General features: G+C 49.0%; 1 protein-coding gene across 2 annotated transcripts in view; it reads left to right on the plus strand.

Moving 5' to 3' along the window:
* The window catches only part of SGMS1 (sphingomyelin synthase 1), a 93629-nt gene that overhangs the window by 56527 nt on the left and 23314 nt on the right, over positions 1 to 13788 (plus strand). The window contains exon 3 of one of the 2 annotated variants that reach the window (XM_068197020.1): positions 872 to 1132. The exons of the other annotated variant lie outside the window; for it this stretch is intronic. The gene's annotated coding sequence lies outside the window, so the exon portion shown is untranslated. The remainder of the gene's footprint in view (positions 1 to 871; positions 1133 to 13788) is intronic. 2 annotated transcript variants of the gene reach the window in all.

The raw sequence follows: 13788 nt of genomic DNA on the forward strand, positions 1-13788 counted from the left end.
CTGTGTCTCTGTTGGATCCAGCAGTCAGCGGACTCGGGAGAATCCGTGCTCTGCTGGAAAACACTGCCAGCGCTGCTCATCCCATCAGTCTTCCCAACGTGACTCAGCCTGCTTTGTGCTGTGGTTTTGTACCGAATTACAGCAACTCCCCGCTGTCCCACGGCAGCGGCCAGCAGACATTCTCTGCTCCCTCTTACCTGGGATGCTTTCCCCAGCCTTTCCCGCTGGATCCGCAGGCAGGAGCTCCTGCGTGCTTCCAGTCCTTGCTGCGGCCTTTGGGATAGACGCCAGCCCTCGGGGGCCGGTGATGCTGCCTGGCCAGGGACTCTGCTGCTGGTGGCAGCAGTGGGATGGAGCCAAAATTCATGGAAAGTTTGGAGAATTGGTTGTTTTGCTTCGTGTTAGTGTGGTGGAACACTTTTCTTTTTGGAGGAGGTTTTTTTTTTTTTTTATATGTAGGGTAGGACTTAACATCTGGTACTCATATATACCAGAAGAAGGAATCCTTCCTCCCTGCAGTGACTTTTTGAGCTTTCAAAAGTGACACTTAATGAAAGCGTTCCACGCGTACAGTAGGAATCAGCAGACTGAGCTTCGGTGATGTATCCATCTCCCCGTGGTTTAGGTGCTGTTTCCCGGTAGAGCAGCACTGCCGCGAGCTGTTGCACCACCCGCAGCCGGGCTGGCACTCCCGGCCTCCTCCTCCTCCTCCTCCTCCTCCTCCTCCTCCCGCTGTTCCTCCTGTGGCGGGCGCTCCGTCCCCTCCTCTCCCGGTGCTGACGCACTGGCGCGCCCGCGGAAGGAGCGGCGGGAGCGCTGTCGCTCCGTCCCCTCTGGATCTCCGCTCACCTCTCCCCATTTCCCTCCGCAGGCGCTTCCCGCGGGGCTAGCGAGCCGCTGGGAGAGGAGCTCTGAGGAAGCCCAGCCGGGGGGAAATTGAAAGGCAACTTTGAAGGCGAAGGAAGTCGGGGCTGGCGAAGGAGGAGCGGGCGCGCTGCGCGCTCCGGGAGTGGCCGCGTCCCCGCCGCGTCCCCGCCGCGTCCCCGTCCTGCTGCGGGAGCGGCGCGTCTGCCTGCAGCTGCACGAGGAAAAGCCGCGTTTGCTGCTGCTCTCTGCCGCCTCATTTCCAGGAGTGAGTAGCTCTCCTCTCCGGATGGTCCCGTTTGAGTGTAAAGGAGTGTTTGGTCGCTGCTGTTCGGCCGGGGGCTGTGTTTGCGGAGCCACAAAGGGGCTTGGATACAGTCAGGTCTAGAGCACAGCTCTGGGGAGTTGGTTGTCTTTTTCCTTGGGTGATTTTTTTGAAAGTGGCGCTTAAACTTGTGGTTACTTTGTTGTTTGCTGCTTGGTTTTAGTCTTGGTTTTTAGTTTAGCTCGGAATCTTTTTTACTAGAAACCAGCCAGGCTTCCAGCATGTGGGACAGCAGTGACCTGCCGGTGGCTCGTCCCCCAGATTGTGTCAGGGCTGTGTTTCCATCAGGTAGCTTCATCTCCTGCTGGGGCACAGAATCTCCCCCTGGTTTCTGGCTTTGTAGGTTTGTTTGCAGCACACCTGTGGGAGATAACCGGAGTTACACAGAATGGCAACGGTGTTGCTTCACAAACGGAAAGCCAGGGACAATCTGCTGTCCCTTTTGGCACCTCGGGCAGCTCTCCCCACGCCTGACCCCCCCTCTTGACTGCTGCCAGATATCCCCAGGGCAGTTGTGGTGTTTGTGTGAAGGAGCAAGAAGGTGTTTCTGACTTTCTGTGATGTCCTAGAGCGGCTGTGCCTGTGCCATGCCCGCGTGTGTCACGGTGTCACCGCTGCCCCACGGCGTGGACACAGCTGCGGTTGTACAGCAGGATGGCCCTGGTGTGGAGAACAGCCCGTGAGTCACTGGGAGAACACAGAAATCCTCTCGGAGGGCACTGGGGGAACAGAACTTTATCCGTGAGCTGCGCCCTGATCCGCTGCAGAGTCTTTCCAGGGGCTGTGATCCTATTTGTGCGTTTTGGGCACAGCCGCCTTTTCTGCTCATCCTAAACCTCTTTGGAACTCAATGCTTTAATCTGGAAGCTTTATAATAGATTTAGAGCAATGAGTCAAGGATTTTTTTTTCTTTACTTCTGGGGAAGAAACTAAACCAAACTGCCTGCAGTGGCTCATCTGTGTGTGTTTTTGATACATATATTTGTGTATATGAACACACAACTGTACACACACTCCAGGCATTGGTTTTTAGGCTGTGTGTGTAAAGATGGGCATGCATGTCTATAAAAAATGTTGGTTTATAGCAGGATGGTGTCAGCAAGCTGAGAGGAGCATTAATTTCTTCCTGCTCTGTCAAGTAATACCCTGCCTTCTTCATTTGCCAGTTGATTTGGTTATGCAGACAAAGGCAGGAAAACAGACCATAACAAAACCACTCTTATCTAATCTGCTTAACAGCACTGTCAGGTAAATCATTAACCCACAGGCCTGGTGCCTGTAAAAGATGCTAAAGAGGTTTCCTGCCCCTGAAACTCCCCTTTTCCAGAAGGTAAGAAATGAAATTTCTTGCAGATCTTGGTTTCATACGTGGGTGTTTGCTGCTGCCGTGGTTTCTGTGCCTGTTAACAAAGTGCTGTAGTCCAGTGGATTAATGATGGGAGACGACCTGCTCACCCTGCGGTCTTTTTCCTAAGAGAGCAGCTCCAGCTAAGGCAGAGAGAAACACAGCATTTACTTACTTGTAAACACTGTCATTAATTAATGAAATGTAATTTCACATGGGTTTATGGCTGATGGAGTGTTTTGCTCAGCAGCTTCGTTTCCTGGCATCCTGTGATTCAAATCCGTTTGAGCTGGGAAGATTTGCTGTGGGTCTTGCTGTGCTTAATTCCACACCAGGCTTCTGTTTTGGTTGACTTTTGTTTCTGTAGGCATGTAAGTGATGGGTTTCTCTGAAGCATTAATACTTAGAGTCTGTATAGTCCTGTCTGCAGTCGCTTTACGTTTTGATCGATCGTGTTGGCAGCGAGTCTGTTTTGTGTGAGTAACTTAAAGCATGGAAAATCTGTAGCACATGGACAACAGCAGAAGTAGCTCCATTTGTGATGTCTGCAGATGTTGCCTGAACAAAAGAAAAAGGGTTCAAGAAAGGCTTAAGCTGTTCTAGCTGCCCATGTCCAAGAGCATGACTCAAAACTTCCAGCTAAACTCTTCTAAGCTCCCTGAGTCGGTGTTGGAGTTGTGCCTTTCCCCCCCACCCCCCCCCCCCCCCCAAGCCGGGTCTGTTTCAAGTGCCAGACTCTCAGCCTGGCTCTCTTCTGCCAAAGGTCTGCCTGGTCCTACCAGGGCGTTTTCAGGCATCTCCAGGACCAGAAAATGGGTCCAATTGGAGGGCACAGCTCAGAAAGCTGGACCTCACTTTCAGTGCTAGCCCATGCCCCAGGTGCTGCGTGCCCAAGTTTGGCACGGCTCAGCGCCCTGCACAGCCTGTGCTCTGCGTGCCCGGCTTTCCAGCTGTCTGGGAAAGCTCCAAACTGCTGCTCAGGAAAGTGCCCTTTCTGCTTGGTTAACTTTACAGCCTGGCTGCACATTAGCTTTTTAAAGCTGAGCTTTTTAAAGCTGCTCTCCCATGTGAGGAGAGAATTCGGGGGTTGCTGTGTGTCTGACACCTGACACCGAGTGCCTGCAGGAGGAGATATCCAAACCTGGAGGACAAGGTGACTCCAGACCTTTCCCCAGGAGGTTTGAGCTTGTGGAAGGAGGTCTCTGTGCTGGGGACACCCCAGCAAGTGTTCCCAAGTGCTGTGTCAGGTGGTGATGCTGCCTTGCAGAGGGCAGGGTGGTCCCTCCTCCCTGTCCTGGGGGATCTCAGTACAGGAGCAGATCCATGCTCTGGATCCTTGCTGGAGCCTTCCTCTTTTGAGTTTTTAGGGACAAGAGGTGCTGATGAGATCTCAGCCAGTTGAGGTGAGCCATGGTCCTTTGGGTAACCAGGTTGCTACACTCTGTGCAGTCAGAGCTGTTGTGGCCACCAGGGACAAGGAGAAAGGAGCCCACCTTGGCAGTTTCCCTTGTGCACTGTCCTCTGGCCCGAGGATGGTTTTTTTGCCAGGAAAATTGCCCTGATGGAGCACTCTGTTGTCTCCAGCTGCTTTCTGCAGCTGTCTGCATGGCAGAGGAGGTGGGGGAGATGACTCTGGTTAAAAATAGAAAGGCGGATTAGGAAATGTGAGGTATGGTTTCAACATCCAGCAGGGCTGCTCTCACAACTCGCTGCTGCCACCGAAAGGGGAAGGACTTGCTCGTGCTCCTTGCCTGCAGAAAACCAGGAAAAGAGCAGGTTTTCCTGCAGAAAACCAGGAAAAGAGCAGGTTTTCCACCGTGGAATTACCCAGGCAGAGGAGAGGAGGAGGGGGATGCCTCTGAGAAAAGCTTGTTGAGCTCTGCTGGCAGAGGTGACGCAGTCCCAGGTGTGCAAACACTGGAATTCAGGTGAAGGCTCCCATTGGAAAGGCTGGGTTTAAGCTCATCTGGGTTAGTCTGCCCAAGTTAAGGATAAAGATTTAAGGTTATTTACTCTGCTCTTTGAATTGTTCTTATTCTGCTGTTTTATGATGGGAGTTCTACTTGGGGAAAAAAAAAAGCAAAACCAAAAAATACTGAGGGTGTGATTTCACTGGATGTGAATGTGTAATATGACACTCTCAGAAGAGACTTTATTTTGCAATAAGTGTGTGAAGTGTCAGGAGGAAGAGTCAACAGACAAGCCAAGGGGAAATAACTTGTGCTTTGGAAACCATGGACTTTTAAAGTGTTACTGTACAGTGTTTGTCACCAGCCTTCAGTGTTTATCACTGTTCCTTGTGGTTATCACTGGTCCTGCTGATATATTTTTTGTTGTCTTTCCTTAAACAATTGAATTTCTAAAATCCAGCTAGGAAAACCATTATTTTCTTTGTGAAAAGTTTGCTTCCTGCTGCTTTTTTTTTTTGTCTTTGGTTTTGGGGGTTTGAGTTTATTTTTATTTGCTTTCTTTAACTTTTTTTAAACGCTTTATCAGCCTTTAGAACAGTTTGAGTTCTGCTGCTCCTTGGTTCAACTCCTGTTGTTGTAGCACTCCCAGCCACACACTGATAAACAGTGACCATTCTGTACAGTGTTGAGAAAGAAATATCCAGGGGCATTTCAGATATCCTGGATATCCATCCTAGACAGATCCTAAAACCCAGAATGAATCCTGTACCAAGCATTCCCTGCAAAAGATTTGGTGAAGGGACTACAGCAGTTATCTATCATAGCTAAAGAATGTTTATCTAATGCTTAGTTCAGAAAACCTGTCACGTTTCCTGGGTAAATACTTTGAAGACAAACTACATTTATTCATTTTGAGAAGCTGTGAAAGCAAGGTGGAATTCAGTATCAAGTCAGAGTTTACCTTTACCTGGAATTGTTCTACCTTTTAAAAAAAGTGAATTTAAGAATTGAAGTTAACTTCAACCTCTGAAAAAGAATGTTGAAGACAAGCAGGTATTTTTACTCAGTTAAGTTTCATAACACTTCAGCATGATTTCTCAGGAATTACTGGGCTGCTTTTCATAACCAGGAGTAAAACTTCATTGGTCTCAGTGATAGATATAACACTGTTTTCTTGTAAAATTTAAAAGATCACTTCAGCAGTCAAGCAGGTTTTTCACCACGAAGAATATGGATGCTGTAATACTCGATTTATTATTTAAAACAATGAAACTGAGCACATTTGACTCCAGTTTATTTGTATTGGAGAAGCTGATGCTTTGGGATTGTTGGGTATTACCATCAAGGATGAGAAGGATTTAGTTAGAAGACCACCAGCAAGTGAGTTTTGGTGTAAGTTTGATTTCAGTTTCTTCATCTTCCCACCTTTCTGGTTTTTTTCCATATTATTTCTAACTCCTTTGGTGTTTTGAAGTTTTCCCTTTTCATCTCAGCCACCTGCTTTGCTCTGGGGACATTGGTTTGTCTGTTCTAAACCAGTCACACCCCACCTAAATCCTGGCATTGTTCAGTTCTCTCAGTGTGTTTGGATGTTGTACTGAGGTACATTTTGATATTGTTCTGAGGATATTGAACTGAGCAACAAAGAACAACCCCTCCAACAGCACAGGCTGGGGAGAGCTGCTGGAGCAGCTCTGTGGGGAAGGACCTGGGGGACACCGAGCTGTCCCCGGGCCAGCAGAGGGTCCTGGGGGACACCGAGCTGTCCCCGGGCCAGCAGAGGGTCCTGGGGGACACCGAGCTGTCCCCGGGCCAGCAGAGGGTCCTGGGGACACCGAGCTGTCCCCGGGCCAGCAGAGGGTCCTGGGGGACACCGAGCTGTCCCCAGGCCAGCAGAGGGTCCTGGGGGACACCGAGCTGTCCCCGGGCCAGCAGAGGGTCCTGGGGACACCGAGCTGTCCTCGGGCCAGCAGAGGGTCCTGGGGGACGCCGAGCTGTCCCCGGGCCAGCAGAGGGTCCTGGGGGACACCGAGCTGTCCCCGGGCCAGCAGAGGGTCCTGGGGCCAAGGAGGCCCATGGGACCCTGGGGCAGCAGCAGAGCATTGGCAGCAGGTCAGGGAGGGATCCTGGCCCTGTGGGCAGCCCTGGAGGCACCTCTGGAGTGCTGTGTCCAGCTCTGGAGGCTCAGCACAGCAGGGCCAGGAGCTGCCGGAGCTGAGCAAGGGCCTGGAGCATCTGGGTGCCCAGGGAAGGCTGAGGGAGCTGGGGCTGCTCAGCCTGGAGAGGAGCCCCAGCTGAGAGGGGCCCTCAGGCCTGGCTGTCCCTGTGTGCAGGGAGGGGCAGAGCAGGGCCCAGGCTCTGCTCCGGGGCCAGCAATGGCACCAGAGCCACGGGCAGGGCCTGAGCCCAGCAATTCCCCCTGCACAGGAGGCACAACTTCTTCCCTGGGCAGAGCCCAGCCCTGAGCACATTGTGCACAGAGCCTGGGGGCTCTCCTCCCTGGGGCTGTGCAGAGCTGTGTGCACACAGGGCTGTGCCCTGAGCTCTGGGATGGCCCTGCTGGAGCAGGGAGGTGCCTCCAGGTGCCCATGAGCTCCTTCAGCCCCAGCCACCCTGGGATGCTGTGATCTGACCTGGGCAAACCTTGAGAAGCTCTAGTGTGTGTTCATACAGTAGCAGAGAGAGAGGGGACAGATGTTTCCGGTGGTGAGGGGATCTCTAGTTCGGGTGGAGTTATGAAAAGTGATATTGCAAAAGCCAGATGAGAAATGAAAGCAGCTTTCTGCTGTGTTTGCCTTCACGGATCTCCTTGCAGTTTTGGGAACAGAAGTGGTGCAACTCTTTGCTGGGAACAGGATTTAGGAGGAGGGAAGAAGTCCTTCAGGGGAGCTGAGAGTGAAGCCTCATGGCCCAGAACAGTTTGCCCCTGGTTTAATTTCTGAGCTACTGAATTTACATCAGCACCTCTCTCCCAAACCACATGTATTCTAAATGATAACAATATAACTGTTTAGCACAGGGACTATTTGCAAACATTTTTCTCTTTGTGTGGTGGCCTGGCTTTTATCAGATGTGAAGGGAAAGGTGGGAAAAGAATTGATCTGGTAATTCTGGGTTACTTGAGCTACGAGCACTGGGTTACTGATTTGGATTTATCTGGGAGAAAAGTGACCCGGGCTCAGAGTTTTGTTAATGTTTAATGTTGTGTAACGTTCTGCCCAGGCATAATTGAGCCATCAGTGCAGGAGTGATCCCGTTGGAGGGGTTTATTGTGAGTGATTACAGAGCCTGCTGTGGCTTTCATTTCACTGCAGCCTGAGCTCATTGATGAACAGGGTCATCATTTATTTACAGTTCTTGGGATCCTTTCACACTGATTCTCCTTCTTTTGGGTGGGGAGGAGGATGAGGAGACACTACAAATTCATCTAAAATACTCTGCCCTCTCTTTCTGGTGGTGGTTTGGCATTTTCCTGGTTTTAGCAGCCTCTCCACTTTCTCCTGATCCTGGTGATTTTTCATCTGGATTGTGCCACTGGACTGGAAAGGGTCTGGCATGTGGGGCTGGGAGGAGCCTCAAAGGATGGAGGAAAGGAGAGAAGGAAGAACAGACTCTACTGAGATGGAAAGGAAAATAAGGAAGAAAAAAGCCAAAGAGCACAAACACCCCTGCTTGTTCTTGTCTAGGTCTCAGTTTGAGATGAATGCTCCTGATTTTTCTTTGTGATTTCCCTGATTTTGTGACATTCCTGCATAGTGCAGTTTGCCTCCATACTCTGCCATGCAGAGCTTTGAAGCAGAGAGGGAGTCCTGCCTAAAAAGTATCTTTGAAAACAGGTGAGCAGAAGCTGCAGAGAGCAGCTGTGGCTGCCCCTGGATCCCTGGAGGTGTCCCAGGCCAGGCTGGAGCAGCCTGGGATAGTGGGAGCCTGGGATAGGGGGTGGAACCTCATGGGCTCTAAGGTCTCTCCCAACCCAAACTGTTCTGGGATTCTGTGAAGTGATTTTATGTTCAGAAATAACTTTGGGCATGAAGATTACTTAGAGTTCTGTTGAACCTCTGAATAATCAGAGGAGGAGGCATCCACAAGCTGAGTGTTAGGGCAGACTTGGCAATTTCTGGATCTTCAGTGGGGACTTGTTGAGCTTTGTACTCCTGTAAGGTAGGAAAGAGCAGTGTGAAGTCCCTCAAAGACCTGAGCACCACTGGCTTGGAGCTTTGCATGTCCTGCCTAGAGAATTCACTTACAGAGCTGAGCACAGTCTTCACCCTGAGCTCATCCATCTGCCTGCAAGATCACTTCAAGTCCACTTTGAAAAAAGGTGGTCCAAAAATACTTTAGGCCACATTTTCACAGTGGAAAGTGGTTTTCAGCTACTTAAAGAGTTGTCCTGACTGAACTTCAAGGTTGTTGTCTGCCACCAGCTGTCTGAAAGCTGCTGTGCCTTTTCAATCAAGTTGTACAAACACAAAAAAAGGCAAGATGTTGTGCATTGGAAGCAGCAGTGTTGTCAGTCAACTGCCTGAAATAAAAAGATCTCAAGAAACAGGAGATGGCAGTGATGGGGGGCAAGTTTTCCATAAAGTAGCTATTGCTCCTCCCTAGAGAAATTTGCCAAAGCAACACTTGTAACTGCTAACACTTGAAATTGTAAAGATGTTGTGTTTGTGTGGCAAAGCTCTGGAAAACAGATACAGCAGTGAGTTTCAACAGTACTGTCGTGGCCCCAGGCAGGGAAATGAGACAGAAAGGACCATTTTGGTCATTCTGGCTGAATTCCCAATGAGACTCCCGGTGGGTGGACAGGCCCTGGCACAGGGTGTCCAGAGCAGCCGTGGCTGCCCCTGGATCCCTGGCAGTGCCCAAGGCCAGGCTGGACAGGGCTTGGAGCAGCCTGGGACAGTGGAAGGTGTCCCTGCCCATGGCAAGGATGGGTTTTATCAATTCCACACCATTCTGGGATTCTGTGCTGTGCCATCTCATCCCAGTTGCTGTGTTTGGTGGAGGCCCACACCAAAATCATCTGATGTTTGTCTTGAGGCTTGATTCTGCCTTTCACCCATCTGGCCTGACTAAATAATACATGAACTAAAGTGGTTTTTGCTATTTTTAGGCAGTGCAGATCACAAAGGTGAACATAGATGCAACATTTCTTAATATCAAGCTCCCTTGCTTGCTGACTGACCCCAAATTCTGTGCCCTCCCTTAGGGGACATAAGTCCCCTTGTCCTCAATGATTTATGCAGCATCTACAATAACAGGGCCTGTTGCTTTCGGACATGTGTGCATTCATATTTTATGTCTCTGCCTGCCCTTCATGTTTTATTTAATGGAGAGTGTAAGGAAATTGGTTACTTGGCAAAAAGTGGCTTTTAGTGGGCTAAGGAGCTCCAGGTTTCCTGAATTTTGGGCTGGCGCTGTGTCTGCTCTGCTCCCCAGGGGCTGTTCCACTGCTTCTCAAGAGCTTTCTGAATATTGATCCTTCCTCCTTGCTCCTCCAGAAAGGAAGGAGAGCCTGCAGCCTTGCTGCTGGCAACCTGTCTCCTGCAGATCGTGTTTGGGGAGGGCAAGAAATCCCAAAAGCAGAGAGGAACGTGGTCTCCTTGTGCTGTCTAAGAGCTGCTGGCTTTTGTGGGCTGAGCTCAACTGTGTCCCCATTAAATCTGAATTTACATGGTGCCATATGTGGCATGTCTTACATTTCAGACTGATCCAGACCAGCACAAGTTTGTCTTGGGATCAGATAAATTCCAGACCCCACATTGTTTCACTGCTGATGTGAGATCAAACCTAGAATTAGACCTTTGTTGTCAGTGCTGTTGTGGTGCCACACAGGGTGAGCTGCATATTTCATCAGGATCTCTGCCACTGTACTTTTATCCCCTCACCCACATGAAATATTTGTGAATTTAGGTTATTTTCAGACCCTGTGAAAAGCTTTTGCAATGCCCGAGGACAGATAATAATATATTTACTTCTAAAAGAGAATCTCGTGTATTTATATCCTGTGCTATATCTAGTAACCCCACCTTTACCTCTAAAAACCACACAAACAAAACAAAAAGACCTGAACAACCCCCAAACTCCAACTTCTGTGACTGTTTAACATCTTTTGGTGTGAACAGTCACGGTATTCTTGATCTTGTTTCCAGAATACCACTTGCATTTTTCCCCCCGGTAGTCATTTCAACAGCTCTTGTGTTGCTTGCAGGAAGATTTTTTCCCCTCCTTTTTAATAACCTCTTATTGAAATATCATATTTTATCAGCTTTAGAAGGTCTTGGAGATTTATCTAAAAGTTGCATGTCAGAGCAGAGCTCGAGGACAGTCCTGTAGAGCAAGTCTGGTTGTGGGCTGGGTGGGTAAAGCAGCAGCTGTGGCAAGGTGGCCCTTCTTTGTTTTGTACTCCTAAGATATTCTGGATATTCTGGCATTCCCAGGCCTGGAGGGGATGCTGGGGAGTCACAGAGCCTGTCATGAGGTGTCTCCCTGGGCTTTTCCCAGTGTCCTGCTCCCAAGGGCTCCTTGTCAGATCACACAATCCCACCATGGTTCTGCTTGGAAGGGACCTTAAAGATGCTCTCATCCCAAACCCTGCCATGGGCAGGGACACCTTTCACTATCCCAGCTTGCTGCACCCTGGGCCTCCCCACCTTCACAGGGAATAATCCCTTCCCAGCATCCAGTCTAAACCCCCAGATGAATTCCTGCAGTACCAGAACATCCTACCTCACCCTTCCTGCTCAGAGGAGCCCCTGCTCATCAGAAACAGCAGTAGAATTGGCATTCCCCCTTTTTGTTTGCTTACTCACACGCAGCAGGGATGTTGGATCCTGCTGCTGGACATCCCCTGGGAATGTATCTCCTGAGTATTTACCTGTGGGAAGGGCTTATTCCCAGCAAGCCCTCTCCCTGTGCTGCAGGGAGATGGGAAGGAGCATCACACTCTCCTGCATCTCCTTCTGATTTTCTAGACCAGCTGTGCAATAGGAGCCTTCCTCTCCTTCCTGCACATACATCTTGAAGAGACTTACTTGATTTTTGGTGCAGCTCTGAGCAGGTAATGCTAGAAACAGGGGACTCTATGTTCAAAAATTCAGACTGCTGCTTCATTATCTACTTGGCCATTCCCCTTTTATCTTCAGCCTCAGCAGCTTTTTCCAATACTCTTGCAATCTCCCAGCCTCCCCCAGCAGTCAGAGAGCCCTAGCTCTGTGGCCATGGATCTCCTGATCCATCTGGGAGAGGAGATAGGTCAGAGTGGGGCTATTTTCAGTTGGCATCCCTGCCTTGCTCTCCTTAATACCTTGCTAATCTGAGCTTCACCCACCTGCTTGCAAGGCATGCATGTGACTGCAGATTGAAATCTTTCCTCCTCTCCCTCCCTTCTCATCTGTTCACACTTAACAACAACAAATAATTAAAGATCCTTAAGCCAGATGCCTCTGGAGCTGGTTGGTCATGTGATACTTTGCCACAGAAGGGATGGAGGTTGATTTGTTTGGGTTCCTCTTTCTGGAAGAAGAACAGAGCCACTGGTTTCCTGCAGTTCTGGCTGCTGTAAGGTGCAGGGCTGGCCCTTGTTGCATGTTAACTGTTTGTGTAACAGCAGCTCTGAAAGCCAGGCTTGGTTTCGCAGTGATCTTTGTGAAGCGACGGGCGTCTCTTCATTAATTGAATAGTTAATTTCCATGTCTGCTTCCCAGGATGGAATGCTGACTTTTATTAATTGTTTTTCCAAGGGTGGACGTGGCTTTTGAGTGCCTGAACCAGCTGAGATTATCTAAGCAATGAGCTGTGTTTGCTGGGAGCAGCGTGTGGCGGGTGCCCCGCAGGGAGCTGCACTAATGCACAGCCTCGTGAGATTGTGAGAAACACAGCTCACTATTTCAGGTTTTTGTAAAAGTTTATTAAGGGACAAAAGAGATAAATCCAAGTGCTGGGATGCTTGGCTATTTGCACATAGTTAACCGAAACCATGTTCTCTATATGCTGTTACAGTATAGGGGGTACATGTATATTCATAAGACTTTACACATATTCAAACATTCCTTTGAGTTTTAACCTTTGACTTGTCTTCATGCCATCATGTAGATGAAACCAATATATTTTATTTTTTCTTGTGGTTCCACTTGTTGTATTTTCACTTCCTGATAATGAGGGTCAATAAATTCTTCTTTTTTTGGGTGCTCTGGTTTCTATTTCTGTTATCTTGTCTTTCAGGTAAGATAGTCCCTGAATGTGGGAAATCACTTAATTATTTTACACCTTTTTTTAAGTTAGTTACATGAAAAATCATTTCACCATTTCACAGTCTCTATTATGCTACAGTCTAAGATAGTATCTATTACACCACTATTTATAAAAGCTATAGTGTGCATACATAAACTGACAGGTTATACTGTATCAAAAGCAGTAATTACAAATTGTACTATATCAGCATTTTTGTGATCAGCAATAACTTACAAAACAAAAGTGACTACATAAATGCGGAAGCCAATACCTCTATTTGTTATTTATAACAAGAGGAAACACATCTGCAGGAGGGCCAGTCTATAGTGTAAGTTTTGGCTTGCTTTTAGTTAAAAGAAAATGTTTAGACTGGTAAGGAAAGTTTGCTCGAGGCTGTGCTGTCAGCTGGACACCCCTCCATTCCTTCTGTGGCAGGAGGAGAGGGATCACATGCCCACTCATTGAGGAGGTATCTGATTGAAGTGGTTTTGGTTATTTTTGGCTGTGAAAGGTGGACAAAGTGCTGGCTGAGCTTTGCACTCTGTTTTGGGTTGCTTTGCAACAGTTTTAGGGGTTGTGGGTGAGTGCTGGATGACAGTGGTCCCCAGGTCGGGGAGTTTGGAAGGTGAAATATTGTTCAATTTCAAACTGACAGAGAGTAGGGTTAGATTGGATATCAGGAAAAAAAGTCTTCCCTGTGAGAGTGGGCAGGCCCTGGCACAGGGTGCCCAGAGAAGCTGTGGCTGCCCCATCACTGGGCCAGGTTGGATGGGGCTTGGAGCAGCCTGGGACAGTGGAAGGTGTCCCTGCCATGGCAGAGGTGCCACTGGTCTTTAAGGCTTTAAGGTCCCAAACCAGTCTGGGATTCTATTTTTAAACACAGCTTGATTTCCATGGCAGGAACACAAGCTGCTCACACTTACCCGGTACCTCTGGCTGAGATTCCCTTGTTTGGCTGGAATTGCAGGTTACCTTTGGAACTGATTTAATTGATGTGTTCAAATCCTACCAGTTCAGCCTGTGGATCTGTTACCCAGCCATGCAGTTTTTCCTGCTCAGTGTGCCAGGTAGTGGAGTGACTGCCTGCAGAAGAAAGGACGGCTGAGAGCCAC

Source organism: Anomalospiza imberbis, chromosome 8 (genome assembly GCF_031753505.1).
Source record: "Anomalospiza imberbis isolate Cuckoo-Finch-1a 21T00152 chromosome 8, ASM3175350v1, whole genome shotgun sequence".
NCBI classification, from domain to species: domain Eukaryota; kingdom Metazoa; phylum Chordata; class Aves; order Passeriformes; family Viduidae; genus Anomalospiza; species Anomalospiza imberbis.